Genomic DNA, 6,715 nt, shown 5'->3' on the forward strand with positions numbered 1-6,715 from the left:
ATTAAGGTTCTCCTTTTAATAAAGAACCGGACCAACACATTAACACGTAGTAGGTGACTACAACTTGCAAGATAGGATCTCAAACACACATATATTGGCGACAACATAATAGGTTCAGATCTGAAATCATGGCACTCGGGCCCTAGTGAAAAGCATTAAGCATGGCAATGTACTAGCAACATCAATCTAGAACATAGTGGATACTAGGGATCAATCCCCGTGAAAACTAACTCGATTACATGATAGATCTTATCCAACTCATCACCGTCACTACAAGAAATTTGCTCATACATGATGTTTTTTAAGACGTCGTTGATGAATTCGTCATAAATCTATGTTGATTTCATCCAAGATTGTCGTAAACCGTTTAAGGGGATCAAATCTACATATAAATTACGACGATGTGAGTCAAAGATGTCGTAACCGCATAAGATGAGATCGTCATAACTTTTATGACGATTATAAAAATGTCGTAACATGTTCTAACTATGTTGACATGTCACTCGTGGGTCCATTCTATGTCACGCGTCAAATCCGCCTACCAAAAATGGCTAGAAAGGTCGGAAATGCATACAACTCGGTTATCATACATAAAACTAGTAGGTGGAAGGCGCAGCGGCACGCTGCGCCGATGGCTTAACCCATGCTTTCATGTATGTTGTTTCTTATTTTAACATGAGAGAAGGAATGACAATGGGTTTGACGTCGAGCTGGTTGCAATGATTTATATAACGAACGCCTTTTCATATAGACTATAATTCTTAAATCATTAAGTTCAAAATTAGGAGGAGGTAAATATGGGATGGTGGGAGGTGCAAATGAGTGGAAACCCTTAAGTTAAAAATAAAAAAAATTAAAAAATTGAAATCCTCAACTTTTTGTATTTGCAAACAATTTTTAAATGAAGGTAACAATTTTTGAATATTGTTCTGGATTTTTTGAACCAAATTTAAAAACACAAACATTTTTTGAAAAGTAAACAAAAATTCTAAAGAGTGCGATCATTCTATGAATACCTTAATATTTGTTTGAAAAGGAAAATAAACTTGCAAAAGATAAATGAATAAATAAAAACATAAAAAGGAGTGAAATATCTATCAGGCGATGAAAAAAAGGCACGAAAAATAAGAAACGGTGAATAACCTGAAGTGAACCAAAATAAAAAGTGGGATACATGTGTCAAGCCGAGGTGAGTCGTTATTCACAGTGTCAAACGCACGTGAAAGCTTCTAGCTTAGTAGCTTTAATATAGTAGTATATGTGGTCTAAGTTGAGTGAAAATTTCAATGATGCCTTTTTGCACAATATTTTTGATAGCTGGTTCATAAAATCTATTTATTTTTAGCACTTGGAAACTAGTATTTTAAATCATAGATATTTCCAACCAATGATAATCGTTCCCACGGATTACTCCAGTATATCCAATCTGAACCGTCCACACTCGATGGATCCAACGTCTCTCACTCCGAAGCCAACCTAAACCCTAGGAGCCCGTGGCTAACTCTCCTCGCCCGACCCTCCAGAGAATGTGCGCCGTCACCTCTCCCTCTCCCTCTCCCCCCTGGTCGCAAGATCCAACACCACTGCCGTCGCCAGATCCAACCCCACTCCCGTCCCCGTCCACCCCGCCGCCGCCGCCGTCGTGAATCCCGCCGGCGTCAACCCCGCGCGCGCGTGCTCTGCGCCCCGTGTCGGCTCGACGGACTCCAGGACCTCCGGATCGGAGCCCCGCGCGCCTCGCCATGGCGGACAACGCGGTCAAGGCCTAGCTCAACGCGACAGATCGCTTCCAGTTCTAACACCGGCCGGCGAAAAGAGATCGGGCTCGCCAATCTCTCACCGGCTTCCCTCCGTCCCTTCCCAAAGGCGGTTGCGGAGTCAAATCGCGCACTGAGAAGAGCTGATATGCAAGCGCTGCTCTTCTCTGCTCGGTGGACGCGGGCCTGCGGCAGCGGCAGCGGTGGAGAAGGGAGGGGAGGTAGGCATCGGGTGACCTCCGTGACGCTCTCCATGTTGGGGGAGAAGCCCGACCTGGTGTGCGAGCCGAGCGACATCGTCGGGCAGGCGACGCGAACCAAAGACACAAAACAAGCGAAGCGAACCCCCTCTTCCTCCTCATGTCGCCATCCGCAGCCACCGGCAAAACCTCGTCCAGGGAGCCATGGAGAGCAGCACCAGCGCCGAGGAGTCGCGGTGACTCGCGGCCCTCTGTGAACCCGAGCTCGTTCGTCCTCCACTTCCCTCGTAATCTGTCCTTCCGACCACAGATTTTTCAACCTTCGATGGTTTCCTGCAGGATTTGCTCATCAGCCTGAAGATGCTGGCGTGTCACCCGCTGTCACCCGCTGATTACTCTCCAAATGCAAAGTTCATTTCCGTCCTATCACCCGCTGATTACTCACCCGCTGTCACCTGCAGGATGGTTTCTTGATTTATTTCCGTCCTGTCACCCGCTGATTACTCTGCAAATGCAAAGTTCATTTCCGCTTTGGTGGCAGACCTATTGTCTTTGTTACTGATTTATGTGCACTTACGCCATGCCTTGGGACATTCAGTTGTTTCTGTTATTCTTCAAATACTCTGAATCTGTGTGTCAAGGGGGGCAGATTTGGAGCAAAACTTTGAATTCATGGTAAGCATAGGATGGTTTCCCTAATTCAGAGTTGCGGCATATAATAGTCTTCACACAAATGCAACTTATAATCAAAAAATATATAAATTATGCACCCGGGTGTCCTGCCTTATGACCCTTTCTGAATAGCTAATCAGTCTTTAGGCTGGTTTCACACGAAAATACGATTTGTACTTCTTACTTTATTTGCGAGTGTTTGAAAGATGTTTGCTCTTCACTTGCATTTATGCTCTTTGCTGAACAGCAACATGCTTTTGCTTGTCCTCTGTTTTCTTATACATCCAGGAGCTCGTTTCTTGGTTCTTTCTTATGTTAATTTGCTTAGAAACACCAATTGATGCAATTCCAATGCATCATGAAGCTGCAAGAATCGCTTCACATGGTGTGTTAGTATTCTACCATGCATAAATTGGTCAACGGGGGAATCTTGGTTTTACTGTTGCCACCAAGTAGATTACAGATATCCAGCCTGTTGATTATTCTGTAGTACATTATTTGACACAGTACCAAGTAGAAACATTTTTGGTTAACCGGTAACTGCTCTCCTTGTGCAAAAATCCTTGGGCCAGATAACACCATGGTAAATTTCCCAAAAATTACACCATCACAATCTAGCACAGTAGTTGCCTAACATCACGGGTAAAATGGATCACACTAGTTGTGAGGATAACCAACTGACATGAAGGAGTATATGATGTTAAAAACAACATTAGAACAATCATGAGATTATTACACCACTTTTGGCTTGAGGTAAAAAACCAAAAATATGGACTGTAAGAGTGATTTGCATCTGATGTTCTTGTTCACGATTAGTATTATTTTTTGGCCGTAGTGGACGAGCAGTTCGCAAGTTACCTGGACAGCAGCAGCTTTGATTTACGTACATGGCAAGAACAAATGGCGCCCTACCAAGTCAAGCAAGAGCAAGGACACATCGTTAATCATCGTCGTCGTCTTTACGTTTCGTTCAGGGTGGCGGAGAGGCCGGAGGCGGACGTGGTGGTGATCAGGAGCGGGCTCGGGGGGCTCTGATGTGCGGGGCTCCTGGCGAGGTACAGGTAGGATGTGGTGGTGATCGGGAGCAGGCTCGGGGGGCTCTTCTCCGGCTTCCAGTCCAGAGGGCCCGAAGACAACCCCGTCACCCAGGTCTGTCACCCTCCATTGGTTCGGTTCCTCTCCTACAAACAACAACAGAGCAGACAACAGGGAGATTCTTTCAGACAAATTAACTGTCTGAAATCTGAAGTGAACTTATCAACAGAACAGGATTGCCAGTTCTACATGCAGAATTGCGGTGAGAGCTCGAGGCTGGTCTTATCTCTGATGCAATAATTATTGACTGGCACTCCGGCCCCAAGCCATCTGGATTGCTGTATTATGTTGCTTGAATTATTTTTCTTGATTGTCTGAAGTCTGAACTGAACATCTGGATTTCTTGATTATTGCTAAAAATGTTGGGGGTTCCTTGGTAGTTGCTACCTCTATAAGCATTACTCAGTCCATCTCCATGTAGAAATTTTTCTGATAGAGATTTTGTTGTGCAATATTTTGTCCTGCGTTTAGAAATTTATTTTTGGAATCTAGCCCTTTTTGCCGTTATATGCTTGTGATCTCTTGAGAAAGCTTGCCGTGCTACTTGTTACTGTAAGCCACATTTCGTTCTCAGATGCTATGTGCTGTTGTAATCTTGTTCTAAATAATAAGGATCCTTTCAGACTTCAGTCATTCGTTGTTGGATTCTGTTCTTATAGCTGTTGCTGCATATGTTTTCTTAATCATGGCATGCAAGCTTAAGCAGTTTCTTGTGATGCATCTTTATTATCTCTGTTAAGAATTGAGTTAAGCTTCAGTAATGTATTCTGTACTGAACTTCTGAATTCTTCTGATAGCCAATCTGCTACTGTTTTCCGATAAGTATGATCTGAACTGAGTTAAGTTTCTTGCTATGATCTGAACTGAGTTATTTTGTTACTTGCTGCTAGCAGATTCGTGATGGAACCGTCCGGTTCAGGAGCAGCAGAACCGGGCGAGGACGGCCGCGACCAAGAACCGGCCCATGAGCGCTCCTACGCCCCCTCCAATGGAGCCGGACCCGCGGTGGCGGAGATGAGGGAGGCGCCCAACTCGTCTGGCCTGGAGTGCGTTCCTGAGCGTTTCTTCGTTTCCTCTTGCGCAGTTCAACTTGTTGCGCGCGGGAGAGGCGATGCATAGGAAGGAACGGGTATGATCTTACTGCTCGCTCGCTCTCTTGTGATTTGTTGCCAAATCTTTCTGGTGTGATAGCATGCTTTGCACTTGATAGGAGGCATTTCTTGATTTGTCTATTTGGTGTGATATCATGCTTTGCACTTTTGCTGCGAGTGAAAAATGTGGGGATCATGTCTTGGCAGTGCTTGTTGTCATATTTTGGCAAGAAGAAATCTTGATGCCAAAATGTATCAGTTTCCATTGTAGATGAATGTCATTACAGTAGTTTCCAATCTGGATGGCACTTGGCACTCACTACTAGCTCACATTTGGCTTAACTTAAAGCAATAGGTTGGCCTCTCATTTGAGGTTAGTACAGTAGCAGAGATACTTCTAATCTACTTGTTAGACATTGCAATGGGATCTGAAGTAGTTCTGTTTGTTTATGATTATTCTGCTTTGTTCAACACATGATTTACACATTGAAAAAACTGGTTACTCCTGTAGCATTTGAACTCAGATTTCCATACACTATTGTTTGTGCATTTCAGGAACTTGGCTCCAGAGTGTGTCATCACCGAGGTACTGTTAGATAGAGCATCTGTTAGTGGCCTTTCACTTGCGTGTCACAGAGTGTACAAATTAATTGCTGTTTTGAGTTGGCGGCCAAACCAGCACTTTGTTATCATACTAAATCGCATGGGTTTTATTGTATCATCTGGGTAGTCGCAAGCGAGGACTAGTTGTTCAGACTTAGGGGGGTATTTGTCATGCTGATGGGACTTCTGCCCGTAGCATTTGTCGGTTTAGCTGGACTGAATTAGTGATACATAGCATTGGCAACATATATTACTAAAAAATAATTATTATAAATACATGTGGAAAAATGTGCGTACAAGACTATCTAATAGTGTCTGCTTACTGTCTCGACGCATACTTTGGTACGACGTACGTGTACTGCAGAGTACCTTACCCAGTGAGAGTACCTTACTATATCATGTCCAATAATAATTACTATAGTATTTGATGCTGCCTTCTTTTTTGAGTTATTCAAATATGGGTCATTCAACTACATTTCTTGCCTACATACCGGTATATCTTACTTTAGATTAATCATTTCAGCTTCACACAATTAATTAAGGCCAAAAGGGGTCAATTTTAGGACTCTTCATAATTCAGCTGTCATTTTTTGTATTGTTATTGTTCAGTCCATCTTTATAGGTTACATCAGTGGTAGTTGGTTTAATTGGCTAGACTCAAACTTCTCTCATTTGAGTTCAGAAACATTTGTCGCCTCAAGGTTTCCGCCAAGGATTGCTTGTCTTTGTGCCTTGTTTCTATTCTTGATCTGTATCTTGTAGCTCTTACAAATATGGTTGTTTCTTCTACAGGACCTCCAGGCCTAAGAAAGTTGAAGTGCGAAGCCTTGAAGCCAATTGTGTGAAGCTCTACTTATCCAAGAATGCATATTATATATTGTAATATTGCATATTATATATTGTAATAATAGACATATCTGCTTTGTAATAGACTGGAAAAATTGTAATATACTACCTTCGTGTTAATTTGATGAATTTCACATGTCCTTTCTACTCTATTTGAAATATTCGTATCGTATGCGATTTGAGAATGTCTGAAATGAAAACCTGACCAAAACTTCTTGACATATGGGACAAATTATGAGAAGAACATGACAAGTGGGACCTACACACAAAACTAAAATTCAAAATCCCAAAACTAAAACTGGACGAAATGTATTTGGGCACTAAAAGGCCAGGGCCCAAATTATAATGATACAAAAAAATTTGAAAAAAATACTAAAGTGGCTGTAAATAGGGTAAGGCCCAAAAAGAAGCCCAATAAGAAAAAGCCTAAAAAAAATAAAACCAGCCCATG

General features: G+C 42.7%; 1 long non-coding RNA gene across 3 annotated transcripts; it reads left to right on the forward strand.

Annotated features, from left to right (window-relative positions):
• The first annotated feature begins 1,458 nt into the window (after window positions 1-1,458).
• Window positions 1,459-6,405, forward strand: LOC123411260. 3 transcript variants are annotated; one of them, XR_006613220.1, is made up of 6 exons: window positions 1,459-2,224; window positions 2,297-2,632; window positions 3,604-3,926; window positions 4,618-4,853; window positions 5,371-5,401; window positions 6,211-6,405. It is a non-coding gene; the product is annotated as an uncharacterized LOC123411260 (long non-coding RNA). The 3 variants fall into 3 exon arrangements; XR_006613218.1 differs by lacking the exon at window positions 5,371-5,401 and having other exon boundaries at window positions 4,615-4,853; XR_006613219.1 differs by lacking the exon at window positions 5,371-5,401.
• The last annotated feature ends 310 nt before the right edge of the window (window positions 6,406-6,715 follow it).

The sequence above is a fragment of the Hordeum vulgare genome, chromosome 7H (genome assembly GCF_904849725.1).
Source record: "Hordeum vulgare subsp. vulgare chromosome 7H, MorexV3_pseudomolecules_assembly, whole genome shotgun sequence".
Taxonomy (NCBI): domain Eukaryota; kingdom Viridiplantae; phylum Streptophyta; class Magnoliopsida; order Poales; family Poaceae; genus Hordeum; species Hordeum vulgare.